Below are 16353 nucleotides of genomic sequence, written 5' to 3' on the forward strand. Positions count from 1 at the left end.
TGTATGGTGACCAACATAATATAATAAAAAAATATTTTTAAAAAAAGAATTTGATCCCAGGTTTTTAAGGAAATCAGCAGAAATCTTATCTACTAAGGAGTAATTGAATTAAGAGGACCAGAATCCCCACTAGATATCCATATCAGATATATTAATGTGTATTGTGTATATTGAAATCCTTCATAAAGCACTGAAAGACCCTGAAAACCTGTCCCTTTCTGCCCTTTGCCTTTTCCTTTCACCTTTCACCCAAAGTCTCTGCAATCCCCACAATAGCTTCACAAAGGACACAGTAACAATTCTCTGGAATCCTGTTTCCAGACTCAAGATTGCAAGACTGACTCTGGCCAACATGCAGCCTGCTGGCCTGCTCTGCAGACATCAGACTGGCCAGGCCCCAAATCTCATGAGCCGACTCCTTCAAGTAAATCAATCAATCAATCAATCTCTCTCTCTCAGTCTCTCTCTCATTCTTTCTTTCTCTTTCTCTCTTTCTGTATATACAATTTATTTTGGAGATAGAGAGATAGTCAGAAAGAGGGTCTATTGGTTATGCTTCTCTGGACAACCCTGACTAATACAATTTCCTCCCTTGCAATTGTCTTAAAGACGGGAATGTGGTTTAGGTTTAGGAAAGTTAAGGTAGAGAGGAAGACCACTGTTCATTTATCACTCCCAGGATAAATTTCTCCTGAAGATCTTATTATACTCTCTCTCCCTCCCTCAACATCTACCTTAAATAAGCAACAGTAGTCATTATTACTTTATAAAGGGGAGGCAGGAAGAGGATAGGAAAACTCAGTGTCATCAACCAAATCGATCAACCCACTAACTCTATTAAACTCTGGTTCTCTTTTAAAGGCCAAAGCAATATTCTCCAACGTATGATCAGTCACATTACCTCACAGACTTATCTTGCTTGTTTGAAAGAGACTTCCCACTGACATCAATTGTCCTCTTATATCTCCTCCTGATTCAATTGTCCTCTTATGCCCTGTTACAGAAGCCCAGGATGGAAAATCCTAGAGCATACCATTTTACACAGGGTGAATTGCAGTCCTGAAAGCTTTGGGATTTTTATCTGCCTCTGCCTGACACAGCATTTTGAAGTGATCACTGGATGACTAGAATGGAATTTGCCATCAATGAATACCCAGGGGTACTATTATGAGTTTTCCATTTCAATGAATTTCCTGTTATTAATCTCCATCATTTAGCAATTTAATAAGTAGACAATAAAACCGGCAGCCTCCAAATATGGACAGAGTTCCAAACCTTTGGCAATTAGCAGGACATCGGTTTGTTCTGCCACTGTACTAACCACTGCAACATCCACCAGAGAGTCCAAGTCCACTGACAAATGAAACCTCACCCGTGAATCCTAAATGAACTGCTATCAATCCACGGGCTCCCAAAATGCCCAACAGGCAGCCTGGAACTCAGTAAGTTTCCAGAAATATCTGACTCAACACCTCATCATTTGTCTTTTCTACTGTTTCAGGAAAATTCAAAGCAAAAAATTACAATCTGTTCTTAACAGATTGTCCACATAGGATAACCTCTTTACATAAGGCAAAAATATCATGATGTTTGTACCAGTGGGTTTTCAATCTCCCAAAAAGCAGCTGTGACTACCTAAAGCAGAAACAATAGTAATGCGTTGTGGAACTGATAACATGCAGGGATAAAACATATGAAAATAATAACCAAGAGACTGGGAGGAAGAAGATGGAAGTTGGAAAGATTCTTATATTATGCAGGCAGTGGTATAACATTATTTGATGATGTACTCCATTAAAGATGTATTCTCTAAATGCTTGACAAACAGCTCAAATAAAGTGACATGGCTAATAAGGCAATACTGAAGATGAAATAAAACATTTTTTTAAAAGCTCAGTGATAGGCCAGTCAGTGATGGGTATTAAGGATGGCACCTATCACATGGTGCACTGGGTTTTATACGCAAGTAATGAATCATAGAACAGCACATCAAAAACTAGGGAGGTACTGTGTGGTGACTAACATAAGAAAAAAATACTATAAGAAAATAGTAAAAAAAAAAAAAGCTCAGGGAATCCAAATGATAAATATATATGTAAAAGAAAATGAGAATAGAAAACAAAGAGCAAAATGGTAGTTTTAAACCAAACCCCATCGATAATCACATTAAATGTATATGGTCTACCTTGTTCCCAAAATAGATAAAGAACTCTTAAAACTCAATAAAAAGACAACCCAACTGAAGAATAGGCAAAGGACTCTAATAGACATTGTTCCAAAGAAGATAGACAAATGGCCAGTAAACCCATGAAAAACTTTTCAACATTAGTAGCCTTCAGGGAAATGCAAAGCAAAGCCATAAGATACCACTTCACATGCTCTAGGATAACTGTAACCAAAAAGACAGAAAATGACAAGTGTCAGAAAGGATGTGGAGAAATTAGAACCCTCAATAATTATTGGTAGGAAGATAAAATGATGCAGGCATTTTGCAAAAAAAAAAAAAAAAATGGCAGCCCTTCAAAATGTTAAAGACACAAGTTATCATAATCCAGCAGAGCCACTCCTATACTGAAGAGAGCTGAAAACATATGTTCGGAGCGCCTGGGTGGCTCAGTCTGTTCAGCATCAGACTCTTGATTTTGGCTCAGGTTATGACCTCTCAGGGTTGTGAGATCCAGCCCCACATCAGGCTCTGCATTGAGTGTGGAGCGTGCTTAAGATTCTTTCCCATACAGCCACTCTGGAAAACAGTATGGAGGTTCCTCAAAAAGTTAAAAATAGACCTACCCTACAACCCAGCAATTGCACTACTAGGTATTTACCCAGAGAATACAAATATACTGATCTGAAGGAGCACCTGCACCCCAATGTTTATAGCAGCAATGTCCACAATAGCCAAACTATGGAGAGAGCCCAGATGTCCATCCACAAACGAATGCATAAAGATGTGGTACAGGGTGCTTGGGTGGCTCCGTCGGTTAAGTGTCTGCCTTGGGTTCAGGTCATGATCCCAGGGTCCGGGGTGGGGATGAAGCCCCACATCAGGCTCCCTGCTCAGCAGGGAGTCTGCTTCTCCTTCTCCCTCTGCCTCTCCCTCCACTCGTTCTCTCTCTCTCTCTTTTAAATAAACAAATGAAATCTTCAGAAAATAAAATTTAAAAAAATATGTGGTGTAGATATGCAATGGAATGTTATTCAGTCGTGAAAGAAAATGAAATTTCACCATTTGCAATGACGTGGATGGAACTAGAGGGTATTAGGCTAATTGAAATAAGTCAATCACAGAAAGACAATCCTATGATTTCACTCATATGTGGAATTCAAGAAACAAAACAGAAGATCATAGAGGAAGGAAAGGAAAAATAAAATAACATGGAATCAGAGAGGGAGACAAACCAAAGTAACTTTTAACTATAGGAAGCAAACCAAAGGTCGCTGGAGGGGAGGTCAGTGGGGGGATGGGGTAACTGGCGATGGGCATTAAGGAGGGTACTTGATGGAATGAGCACTGGATGTTGTATGCAACTGATGAATCACTAAACTCTACCTCTGAAACGAATATTACACTATATGTTCATTAATTGATACACTATAAATATAATATAAATTAATTTATAAAATAAATAAAATAAAATTTTAACATAAAAATAATAAAAAAAGATTCTTCCTTACCCTCTCTCTCAGCCTCTCCCCCCCAACTCATACTCTCTCTCTCAAAGAAAAAGGAAAGTATATGTCCACACAAAAATTTGTACATATTCATGGCAGCATAATTCATACGATCCAAAAAGTGGAAAAAACCAACAAGTCTATCCATTGACAAATGGTTAAACCAAAGTGGCATGTCCATAAAGTGGAATATTGTTCAGTAATACAAAGGAATGAGACAGCGACCCATGATACAACATGTATCCACCTCTGCAGTGAGGATGAAGAGACCGTGAGGTTTGATGATATTGAGGAGAAAAGGATACGGAGGCAGCAAGTGTCCCAGGCCCTGGCGGAGTTCCATCGTCGCAGAGAGTAAACATACGGCAGACTGTAGCCATGATAGATGCTACACGCTCCAAATCATGAAAAACAGTCTCGCATTTATGAATGGAGAAAAAGGAATTCAGATATGGAGGGGAAGGAAAAAGAAAGGAGGAAGAGGGAGATGTTGATGATTGCATGGGGAGTAGCCAGCCAGAATGCCTTGGAATACACTCAACAGAATCTACGAAATGGTCTATGTACATCTCATCAAATTTCTCTCTGTAAACAAACACCTATAGTGTTTATAGTTACAGATGTGTTTATATAGTTACAGATGTATTAAAAAAAAATCTCCAGTCAAGAACCTAACTTTCCAGTATAGGAAGAGTAAAGTAAAAAGAGCAAACTAGGGGCGCCTGGGTAGCGCAGTCATTAGGCGTCTGTCTTCGGCTCCGGGCATGATCCCGGCATTCCAAGATCGAGCCCCACATCGGGCTCCTCCGCTGGGAGCCTGCTTCTTCCTCTCCCACTCCCCCTGCTTGTGTTCCCTCTCTCGCTGGCTGTCTATCTCTGTCAAATAAATAAATAAATAATCTTTTAAAAAAAGAGCAAATTAAGTTAAAACAAGCATAAGGGGGATAAAACAAGCATAAGGAAGGAAATAACAGAGTAAACATAAATGAAATAGTATAAAACAAGAGAGATGAGCAAACAAAACCAAAAGTTGGTTCTTTGTAAAAATCAACAAAAATGACAAACCTTTCACTAGACTGACCAAGAAGGAAGAGAGAGATCATTAAAATGATTAAATTTTGGAATGGGAGCATTACTGTCCACCTTACAAAAATAAAAAGGATTATAAGGGAATGCTATGAACAGCCAGCAAAGTAGGTCACCTCTATGAAACGGACATATTTCTAAGAAGACACAAACTACCAAACCTGACTCAAGTAGAAACAGATAATCTGAACAGACCTGTAACAAGCGAAAAGATCAAGTGAGCAATGAAAAGAGTATATCCCAGGCCTGGAACTCCTCGGCCAGCAGCCTCACCTGACCCTCAGCACCATGGCTGCGGTGGCGGCGGCGGGGACGGCCTGGCTCTCATGGGCCCAGGGCGCTAGGTCCCGCGCTCCAGGGCCCTAGGCCGGCCTCCCGCAGGCGGTGGCGCCAGGGGGCGGCCCAGGGGCAGGTGTCGGATCCCCATGGGGCGGCTGGGCCACGGCGCGCCTGGAGGGCCAGGAGGTGTTGGAGTACCTGAGGAAGACGCGCTGGGTGACCAGCCGGCGCAACTCCTGGCAGGCCTCGGTTGATGTGAGCACCTGCCCTTGAGCTTCATCTCGCGGGGCACCTCGAGATCTTCACGCCCTCCCTCCCCCACCCCGAATCGGCAGCGGCAGCAGCGGCCATGGCTGGGCGCCCCAGAGCGTTCCAGGCCAGCCCAGGCCCAACGCCAGCAGCGACTTCTACCTGCGCTGCCCCGGCGAGAATGGATGTTTGTCCCGTTGGTGGACGCCGTGTTCCAGAGGCGCAGGGCACCACCGGATAACGGCCGCGCGCATGCACCTCCAGGTTCCCGAGCACAAATCTCAGGATCCCGTTCACTGCCCCGTCCGGTGAGAAGACGGAGAAGTAGGAGGCTCCCGGGTCCCGGGTGAAGCTTGTGCAGGCCCACATCTCGGCCCTGACCATCCACATTCCAAACGCCATGGCCCCCTTCCCTCATCAGCCCCCTTCCTTCCCCCACCGGAACCCAGTGCTGCCAACTCCTGCCCATCCAGCCCCCGGGGAGCAGGGTGATACCAGCTGACCTCAAGTGAATGGCCGACAACTGGCAGCCAGAAAATGAAAAGGAAGCTTCTGGTGGAGACAGCCCCAAGAATGATTCAAAGCCACCTTATTCCTATGCAGAATTCATAGGACAGAAAACTACGATGGCTCCTGAGAAGCAACTTACGCTAAATGGAATTTATACTCACATCACTAAAAATTATCCTTACTACAAGACAGCGGACAAGAGCTGGCCGAATCCAATTCGCCACAATCTCTCTCTGAATCCTTATTTCATCATAGTACCACGTTCCCAGGAAGAACCAGGCAAAAGGGATCATTCTGGAGGATAGATCCTGCCTCTGAAAGCAAATTCATAGAGCAGGCTTTTAGGAAAAGACGGTCCACGGGCATGCCTTGCTTTAGAAACCCTCTGGGACCCCTCTTCTCCAGAAGTGGCCCAGCCCCTCCCAATCACGCTGGAGTGCTGTCTGCACTCACCAGTGGTGCCCAGACCCCCAAGAGCCTATCAAGGGAAGTTTCATCGGCCCCCCTGGAGCCTGAGCCCAGTGCCTCACAGCCCAAACTGGCCATCATCCAGGAGGCACGGTTTGCCCAGGGTGCACCAGGCTCCCCTCTGTCTCGTCAGCCCATTTTAATGGCCGGGCAGTGGCAGCTGCCACCGACGATCGATCGATCCCATCACCTACACGGTCGCTGCTCCCATGACCACTTCGACCTCCCAGCAGCCTGTAGTGCAGATGGCGCACGTCGCCCACCAGATCCCCACGGTGTCTGTCATCAGCATGGCAGGCCTGGCCCTGGGAAGCACGGACACTGTTGCCATCCAGGCTCTGGTCACTCAGGTGGCCGTGCTGGCCCCTCCTAAGGCAGAGCCGCAAGACAATGGAGATCACAAAGAAGTAAAAGTGAAAGTGGAACCTATTCCTGCCATTACCCATGCCACAGCGGGCGCTGCCGACCGGACCATTCAGGAGCCACAGACCACCCCTGTCCACACGGTCACCACAGTGCAGCAGGCACCTCTAGGTCAGCACCAGCAACCAACAAAAACTGTCCCGCGAAACGGGACTCGCCTGATGCCAATCCCTGACACTGGCCGTAACCAGGTGAACAATGTGGTGAGTCCTCTGGACACGATGGCCACACGTGCATCGGTGTCGACCTCCCTGCCCACAAAGCGCCAGAATGGCGACAAGACGGAACAGCAGGAGCTGAGGCAGGTCCAGACGGAAGACGGCGGCGACATCATCATCATCACCCTGCGTGTGGCAGCCGGCAGGGAGAAAGGTGTCCAAAACCAGCGACTGGGACAGCTTTTCTCACTTTAATATTCAACTCCGTGGTGCCAAAAGGAGACACCACCTCCCACTGACACTCGGAGCATGTTGTCTCGGTGGGTAGAGGGTCCTGCCGTTGGACTTCACCTCAGCACTGAAAACACACAACTGAGGTGGCCTCAAAACTCCTAAAAGACAGAAGTCACACCTGAACAAAACCTCAGACAACAAAACCTGGTTCGGCAGTGTCTCCCCATCCCCAGCTCAGCTTGTCACTCCACAGCAAGATGCTGGGACAGGCAGGGACAGTCTCCACCACCCTCCCAGGACCCTTGGGGCTGGCAAGGGTAGATGAGACAGTAGTTCGTGGTTCACACGTGCAATTACAATATTTTGAGGTGTACTGTCTTTACAAAACAACGGGGTCTTTGACCTTTCATCTCACTCCATTTGTACCCTGGAGATTTTGGAATTACACAGGACCCTCACTCTTGATTTCATTTGGGGAAAAGACACAATGTAGTTCTGTTTTTGTTTTCTGTTCTCAGCCATGGAATGATTTCCGTTTGTCTGCCCTGTTAACGTGCAGATGGAGCTACTTGATGACATCTGCAGGTTTTCTGTGTTAGAGCAGATACCAGATGCATCTAGGATGGACAGACAGACTGGACAGATGGACCCCCACGCTGGGTCCCATGTTAACCATGACTGAAAGAACTGCTGGGCTCGGGAAACTGCTCTTAACTGGGTCTCTTTCCTGCTACTTTTTGTTGGTTGTTCCTCTGTGTTGACTTTGTTCCTTTGTGTTGACTTCCTAAAATAAAACAAGCCTCCTAAAAAATACTACTACTAATATATTTTTAAAGTATATCCCAGAAAGAACAACGCAGACCCAGATGCCTTCACAGTGCATTATACTAAACACTTAAAGAATCAATTCCAATCCCACACAAACACTTCTAAAAAGCAAAACAGAAGGTAATGCTTTCCATCTTCATGATTATGAATCCTGAGACACTCATGATACTGCCCAAAAGTAATTCCCCTAAAACTTCACAGGCTCTTCCTCTTTATTCTCCTTCCCCGACTTTCTCTCTTTGCTTGGGCATCTCATAAGGTCCCATTTCCAGACCTTTCCCTCTTGCCTTGATCTCTTAGCAGTACCTATATCTCTGGTAGTCATTTCAAAGATAAAGCTCTGGGGAAGTAGGTAAGCCATTTCTTTTTAAATCACTGTCTCCTCTGACAGGGCTCTGTACATGATCATACAGGTGTGCACTGCCCAACCCCAGGAGAACTATTCACATCACACACCTACAGATGTGGATCCCCGTTCCGATTTTTCACCTAATGGTAGTAAAGCTACATTATTTCCCAAAAATCAGTAATTGCAACCACATCATAACTAATTGTAATTCATATAAAAGTGCCACAATGACCCTGATTTTGATATTCCTAGTGAGTTAGGGCTAAGAAGGAAACTAATGATCTCTTAATGGAAAAAAATTTGATGCTCTATACTCAAGACATATGATTATTATGAAACAGGCCAAATCTAACTTATCCTTTTCACACGAAATCTCTCTTTCTGACCTTCCCCTCTATAACTGTTTCCAACAATCACGTAGATTTTAAATCTCAGGCTAACTCACTCACCCCTCCGATCTATTATTCTACATAGCAGAGTAAAATTCATCTGCCCCTGGGACATAACAACTGGCACAAGAAAGGGGCTGGTGACATTTGCTGACTGCAGATAGGATGGGTACCAGGTACACAGTGGAAGCTTGAGGACAGCCTCTTGAGCTGACCAGCTTCCCGTAAACGCAAGGATTTTTTACTTTTGCTCCAGGAATCTATGTGAAAGCAACATGTACAAATTCTAGAACCATCTTTCAACAGTCTGTCATCTCACGTTGAGCCTTTTTGAATCAAAGACATCATTCTCAGGGTTCTTTTTTTCATTTTTCTTCTGGAATTCACCCTTAAATACTACACATTGCTCTCCTGAGTGTGACTAAGCTTTGGGATTCTCCGCCTTCTGCATACATTCTGTGTGCATAGCTTGGTTCACTGGCCACATTGATTCATTTACATAAGTTAATCACTTTGTAACCACAACAGTTTTCAGAAGGTTCACTGAAATATCCAACATGCCTTTGTTAACTACTTATCCTTACCACAGAGAAACATTTAGCAATAGAGTAATCAGTGAGACAAGAGTTATCATGGCTCTCTAGAGACAACCTCTGGTCTTTATGTGATATTGGCATGAGCAAGAGGACCATTAAAAAGTTGAATTCTCCTCTGGGTCATCTTAAGAAGTGGTACCTATGGACCTGTAATTTGTCCAAAGTAACCAAACTCTAGGCTTCTTCCTTTCCTGAACTTTGTGCATGTTTAGATTACAAACACCTAACCTCTTGAGTGCCATTTGACCCAGCAGAGCAGAAGCAAATTAATACCCTACAACCCTATTCCTTTGTGCACAGCTCCCTTCATTATGAAGAGAAAACACAGTGTGCACAGAGAATTTTTAATCTACGTTACAGCTGAATACTTCACCAGGGCCCTGGAAGGGTAGTTCGTCCATACAATTCACTTACTCTCTTCATTTCCAGCTGAAATGGTCTGTCATCTGAGGTCTAATTAGGGAGGAGATTCAAGATAATAAATTCTTATCATCTCAGAAAGTTGGAGCTAGAAGAACCCATAGTACCTGCTTTGTCCATTCACTTTGCAGGAGAGAAAGCAGATGCTGCAGAAAGATATACAACTTGTTTATGGTCACACAGAAAGTGTGTGACTGATCCAGGTCTAGACTCTGGTCTCCTGGAACAGTGTTCTCCCAACGAAAATTGGAAGAGCATCTGCTACCTGAAGACACGTCAGGAAAAGAATCAAGAGATTGCTTTCATTTAGCATACTCTCCTCCAGTCCCGTCCAAATGTTGGGTAATCGTTCTTTCTGATGCCTGAGTAATATTCCACTGTATATATGGACCACATCTTCTTAAGTGAAGTAAGTCAAGCAGAGAAAGACAATTATCATATGGTTTCACTCATTTATGGAACATAAGAAGTAGGAAGATTGGTAGAAGAAGAAAGGGAAGAAGAAAGGCGGGTAAACAGAAGGGGGAATGAACCATGAGAGACTATGAACTCTGGGAAACAAACTGAGGGTTTCAGAGGGGAGGCGGGTGGGGAAATGGGATAGGCTGGTGATGGGTATTAAGGAGGGCACATATTACATGGTGCACTGGGTATTATATGCAAGTAATGAATCATGGAACTTTACATCAAAAACTAGGGATGTACTGTATGGTGACTAACATAATAAAAAATATTATTATTTAAAAATGGACGGCACTGGAGGAGATAATGCTAAGTGAAATAAGTCAAGCAGAGAAAGACAATTATCATATGTTTTCTCTCATCTATGAAACGTAAGAACTAGGAAGATTGGTAGAAGAAGAAAGGGAAGAAGAAAGGTGGGTAAACAGAAGGGGGAATGAACCATGAGAGACTATGGACTCTGAGAAACACACTGAGGGCTTCAGAGGGGAGGGGGGTGGGGGAATGGGATAGGTTGGTGATGGGTAGTAAGGAGGGCACGTATTGCATGGTGCACTGTGTGTTATACGCAACTAATGAATCATCTAACTTTACATCAAAAACCAGGGATGCACTGTATGGTGATTAACATAATATAATAAAAAAAATATTATTATAAAAAAAGGAATTTCTCACTTGGCTCCATCTACTTACAAAAAAGTCTGGAGAAGGAAGATTTGCTTTGTTTTACTAATTTAAAATGACTTTGTAAAAATAATCCAATGTGCTTTGTTCCTTATTTTTTCTTTTTATAATAAAAAATTTCAAACATAACCAAAAATAAAAAAATGACCAGAGGGGCACCTGGCTGGCTCAGTCAGTCGGGTATATGGCTGTTGATCTCGGGGTCATGAGTTTGAGTCCCACAACAGGAACAGAGTTTTCTTGAAGAACAAAAGAAAAGAAAAGAAGAGTACATACAAATGACCAAAGTCACTTGGGCTCTAACAATTGAGCTAGTCAGTGGTGGGATGGATGCTCTCCCCTGTTCATTCAGCCACTGGGCCCTGAGGACTCAGTGCCAATGCTGCTAAGCCAACCAGGTCCTCCCTCGAGGAGCTCAGGGTCTAGAGGGGAAGATGGACAAAACATGAAACAAAAACGTGAACGAAAAGAGCAATTGTTCCATAGAAAAAGAGCAAAGTGCGACAACTGGGTCCTGAACTCCCGCCAGGTGAGGGGTCTGAAAAGGCTGTGCTGAGGCCACAGTGAGATTTCCTGCAGAGGGGAAGGAGAAGCCAGCCCTGCACCAATCCCATTCTACGTAGCCCGGCAGAGGGCACCGTGATGCAGAAGAGTGTTGGAGGCAGAACTTGATGTTGCCGGAGTGGAGGTTAGACAGGAGGCCAGGGTGGCTGGAGGAAGCTGAGGAGGAGAACGGGGTGGGGGGGGAGCAGAGGGGCAGGGCCAGAGCAGCTGGACACTCACAGTGCCCTGCTCTTCCTGCTGTGAGACCCCGTTTTCCCCCCACTCAGTGCCTTAACCCACAAACCCTTACTGTCTCACAGTCTAAGAGGACCAGGAATAAAGAAGTGCTCAGGTGGGGGCTCCTGCCAGAGCCTCTCAGGAGGTTGGGGCTGTTGTCAATTGCGAAACATGACCTACTTCACTTAAAACCTCAGCTCACTCAGTGGTGTTGGTAGGATTCAGTCCCCATCGAAGGCCTGAGTTCTCCTCTGTCTGTTATCTCTCAGGGCCAGGCCACACACACGGGTCTGTGTCATGGTTCCAGCCCCTGGGTGGGCATCTGAGCAAGGACAGGGGTCAGAGTGATTCACAGATAGGCACTGAGCTATTAGAACCAAATCTCGGAAGGGGCTTTCGGTCAAGCTGCCATCTTTGGTGTGATGGAAGTGAATCACTAAGTCCAGGCTACACTTCATGGAAGGGTTTACACAAGGAGTGCACACTTGAGATGGGGATCACAGGGAGCCACTGGGGAGAGAACGGGAAGTCCCCAGCAGGGTCCGTGCCTTGCCCAGAATCACAGACTGGTAAGAAGGCAGAACCAGGTCTCAAACCAGCTCTCCGAGTGTCCTCAACATTGGGGACATGGCTGGACCTAGCTACTCACTGGGAGCTCGGGAAGAGGTTGTGTTTTGGAACTGGCTGTAGACCTGGAGATGGTATGGGGGTGAGAAGAAGCATAGACATCCCAGGCAGGAGGCATCCCAGCACATACCCGTCTGAGGAGGAGCCCAGGCCAGGGCAACCCACTGACGGCACCCCTGCCTGCATGACACCCAGAGGAAAGGAGGGATGGCTCGTGACACACGACTGGCAGCGTCTAGGGGTAAGGGTGGGCTCAGCCCCTCTAAGCCAAGGCTCCAATGCCTTCTGCAGGGTTTGCCTTGGAAATTAGAAAGCCTAAGACCTGGGAAAGCTATTTCCCATCCACCGCTAGGTGGGACTCTCATCTTCTGGGCCTGCACAATAGGAGTATTGGGGCACACACATGTGCACAGATACACACACAACACAATAGGGACTGTGGGTGGCATCGGAGGAGCTACAGACTCAAGAGAAGGTGAGAAAGGAAGAAAATGTGGTGGCAGGTATTCCCTATGTGCGACACCACTCCCCCAATTTCTTAGATGGTATCCCACCTATGCCTGTGGACTTCTGCAAGAAGTACATGCTGGAATAATCCCTATGGCACAGGCAAGACACCGACCATCCCAGACAGGCACAACGGCTTCTCCGGGGTCCAAAACAGGGAAGATGGAGACTTGCGTCAGAGCCCAGGGTGTTTCTAAGCTGGGGCCCTGGCTGCACCCAGACCTTCCCTAGGGCCTGTGGAGAGGGTTGTGTTGGTGTCACTGGGTACGCATGTGGCATGGCACGCAGAAAGGGGATGAGCAGTCGGCAGCCCAGAGCACTGTTTGTGTAGGTGCTAGTCCAGGTGTGGACTCGGGGAGGGGATCCCAGGAAGTGAAGTCACTTCCCTGATAACCGACCCCCACAGAACTTGGAACCCCGGTCGCCAGGCACCCACATTCTAGTGCGGTCCCGTATCAGGCTCACTTGGCCAGAGACATTCGATAGTGAAAGATGTTCTCTTGCTGTGTGCCCATTTTCCGGGGCTCTGGCTTCCAGAAACCCCGGGGTGGGGGACTTTTCACATGCTGCAGACACTGGCTCAACCCGTGCCCCCGACGCCGCAGGGCCTTTGCCAGGAGGTGCCGGAAGGTAATACCGAGCAGCCTAGGCCAGGCCAGGCCACCTCTCCGAGCCATCCCTGGGCAGCCCCATCCCCCCAGTTTCAGGGAAAGAGGGGTATGTGGCGGAGGTCCCGCCCTGGGCTGGAGGAGGTTGCAGGGCAGTGGATACCCTGGGGATGCCTTCATGTTCACACCGATGCCACGGTGGGCAGGGTGGAAAGAGGATTCCTGAGGTGCCTCTCACCAGGGCCAGAGTGAATCCAAGGCCCTCGAGCTGTGTCACTTTTCTCTCCATGGTGGAGCTGCGTGCATCCTGGGGTGTGGTGGGTCTGCAAGGGAGTCCCCTGGGTCTGAGGACCAGCAAAGGCAGCTAGACAGACCTCTGAGGCCTCCCGCCTGGCTGCCGGGCACTGTCTTTACAGAGCTCCACACAGGAGACAGGGCAGGAGCTGAACGATGGGATCCCCTGCCCCACCTCCTTGAAGGACAGGAAGGAGTCCCCTACTGCCAACAAAGTCCAGCGCTGGCTCAGGGTGAGTGGAGGTGCCGGAGGGACCCAGCACCCAGGGCACCGATGCGGCACAAAGGGACCCAGATCCCAGAAACCAGCCTCTGGGCTCCTCGGGGCTCCCTCCTAGACTCCTGCTCCCATGTGAACCTGGATCCACATCTCCTCCCCAAACCTGCCCTCAGGGCCCTGCCAACGGCCTTGGCCCCATGCACAGTCCCTATCCACATATCTGTACGAATATCAGAAAAGCCACCTTAAACCACCTCTCATCCCTTGCTCGAGATCCTGGTGAGCTGGGAGACTTTTCCCCAAAGGGGCATGGGGCTCATGGTACTATGCCTATTGCTCTGCCCTTTGGTTGTGAAGGAACCCATCCCTGGGGCCCCTCCAGGGTCCGGAGCAGGCGCCTCCTTGTGCTGCACAACATTCCAGAAGGCCCATCCGTTACCGCAGCCCTTGAGCCCTTCACAGATGCAGGACGTTCATGTGATTCCCTTCTGTTGCCAACTCACAGCGCTGCACGGAACATCCTACGTGCCCTAAAATCCTGAGCACCCCCACCCATGAAGCAGTCTCTGTGTTCTCAAGCCTGAGATACATCGTCAGAAATCACAGGGACGATGCCGTTAGTGCAGGCAGCGGCTGTCAATACTCAGCTAACGATCTGACCTGAGATACTGACGTCCATTCACACACCCCCCACCTCACATCCCCGTATTGTTGCCATTCTCCTTTTTCCCTAAAAAGATTGCACGAGTTATTTTTTTGAGAGACAGACAGAGATAGAGACAGAGACGGGGGTTGGAGACACAGAGGGAGAGACAGGATCCTCAAGCAGACCCTGCCCTAAGTGCGAAGCCTGACGACGGACTCGATCTCAGGGCGCGTGCATCAGGAGCTCAGCCGAAACCAAGAGGCGGACCCTGAACCCACGGAACCAGCCAGGCACCTTGCTCCTTTTGTCTACTGTGGGCCCTCCTGTCCCACCTCTTTGCCTACATCACCGAGAGCCTGGGGGTTTGCTCTGGGCTCCAACCCCCAACCCTCCCGGTGACCGCAGTGAAGACCGCATGTCTCCCCTGTCCCACCTCAGGCTAGAAAGGCCTCAACTGTGAAGAGCAATGGGACCTGCGTGGTGCGGCCCCAACGGGCAGAGCTGCTGAAGAAGCGAGTAGAACACCTGCTGCCCGCCTTCCTAGACAGAGACCTCAGCTACGTCTCCATGTTCCTGGCCACATACAGAGCTTATGCTACCACCCAGGAGGTGCTGGACCAGCTGTTGACAAGGTGAGCACTGTGCCCCTCCACAGCCCAGTGGGATTTGCCCACCTCCTGCCTGGGAGTCTGGGGAACGCCACCCAACTTCCCGGAGCCTCAGTGGGCTCCTCGGACTGAGGCAGAGTTATTACAGAGACATTTAAGTTATTTCCAAATAAATCTTGCACAGACGTCATTTAGATAGCATGTATGTCACTGGATAAATTCCTAGAAGGTGAATTATTAAGCAAAATGAATTATACATTTCAATTTTGAGAAATATTGCCAAACTGCCTGTTGTATTGTATTAATCTATATTTCCACCAGCAACGCATGAAAATGCATGCTTTCCTGACACCCCATTGATACATTGTGTCAGTAATTTTTTTTTAACTATAGGAATAGGATAGGTATGTTACATAGCTGAATTTCAATTTGCATAAGTGAGGATGAGATTTTTCCCCACATGCATGTCATCTTCCCAGTCCTTCATTGGACATTGGTCTTTTCCCAACTGATTCACATGGATGCTGGACATGTTAAGAATATGAATTCCTTAACTGTTAAAGGAATTATAATTTTTTCAGTTTTATCTTTTGTTTGTAGAATTTTATATGCAGTTTTACTTTAATGTAATTAAACACAGCTATTTATATATTTTTGAGCTTTTTGTCATTTTAAAAAAGCTTTCTCCAATCCAACACCATAGCATTTGAGTTGAGCTTTGCCTTGATAAGTTAACTAGTGGTATGTTTTATATAAAATGTATCATGCAGATGAATGAATTATCCTATTGGAAAAAAATATCTCCTATTTAAATTTTGGAGTTTGAGATAGTCAACATTTTGCTTTTTGCATGGTTAATATTCAAATGCACAGGCATTGGAAAACAGGCCTAATTGTTTCTAAAGCTATTTCTGGTTCTAAATGATAAAACCACATCTTTGACACAAACAAGGATACTTTGTTCTCATTTTCAGTAGAAACTGACAGCCTCCAAGTCATCTAGTAGTTACCCTAAAGGATCCAACTGTAATTAAGATGTAGGAGATGTAGTTTACATCCCTTTGACCAGAATTAGAATTGTATTTGTCAAAATATTTTTCCTATGTTTATTCTAGCTGAAACTAGAAGCTACTTCTCATGAAGTAAAAGCATTTGTGGTTTTGTATCTTTACTGAGATTTTACAGTTTTCTGGTGATATTTCTATCTGTGGACTCAAAGCCTCGTAATTAATCATGTATGTTGAAAACGCCTTACA

At 46.5% G+C, this 16353-nt stretch overlaps 1 pseudogene; it reads left to right on the plus strand.

Annotated features, from left to right (window-relative positions):
• The first annotated feature begins 3826 nt into the window (after nucleotides 1–3826).
• On the plus strand, nucleotides 3827–7100 carry LOC125281524 (forkhead box protein K2-like; annotated as a pseudogene).
• Nucleotides 7101–16353: the final 9253 nt, after the last annotated feature.

The sequence above is a fragment of the Ursus arctos genome, unplaced genomic scaffold (genome assembly GCF_023065955.2).
Source record: "Ursus arctos isolate Adak ecotype North America unplaced genomic scaffold, UrsArc2.0 scaffold_32, whole genome shotgun sequence".
Lineage (NCBI taxonomy): Eukaryota > Metazoa > Chordata > Mammalia > Carnivora > Ursidae > Ursus > Ursus arctos.